The sequence below is a fragment of the Trichechus manatus genome, unplaced genomic scaffold (assembly GCF_000243295.1).
Source record: "Trichechus manatus latirostris isolate Lorelei unplaced genomic scaffold, TriManLat1.0 scaffold00252, whole genome shotgun sequence".
NCBI classification, from domain to species: domain Eukaryota; kingdom Metazoa; phylum Chordata; class Mammalia; order Sirenia; family Trichechidae; genus Trichechus; species Trichechus manatus.
Window position 1 is genome coordinate 828,136 of NW_004444188.1, and position 693 is coordinate 828,828.

Consider the following 693-nt stretch of genomic DNA (forward strand, 5'->3'; position numbering starts at 1 on the left):
AATGACTTCTGGTTCGTTTCTACTTTCCGAGTCTAGTGTGAGTTGCTTTCATTGGCAATCTTCAAGTCAGAATAATACAGCTAAGCAGAATCTGGGAAACACAGTTTCCATCCTTTGAAGGGAATGGTGGGCTTGCCAAGTTGACAGTAAGAAATTTACTATTATCTGGTTCCATGTAGATTAAGCTTGAGTGCAAGGAGTACTCAGGGAATTAAATGGACAGGGATTTTTGTTGTTTTCCTATTGGTCATTCTTAAATTCTCTTTAAAACTATAAAAAAACAGAGTTAAGAATCCTCCCTCTTGGCAACTAAGTCAAATGAGCATATATATTCTAGATCTTAAGCTCAGTTTTTTGCTGTTTGAAGTACTGATCTGTATGCTGGGCACCTCAAGTGAAGCACCCTTAAAAATGGAAAGAAACATCTTAGGATTCTTAAAACATGAAGTTATTCTCACAATTATATTTCTAGAAATGTGAATAATAATAAAAATCATCATACATTACAGTGGCTTCACTAGGGTTGCTGTCACCCAGTCTGGTAACTCATAATGTCACCCCCACAGAGGGCAGGGCTGGCTGGCCAACACCCCTTTGGTGTTCACCCAGTGACTTTTTAAAGACTCTCAGCAATTTTATTAGGAAGGCACTAAATATGAACCCACCTTTTAATTTTTTTTTTTTTTTTTTTTA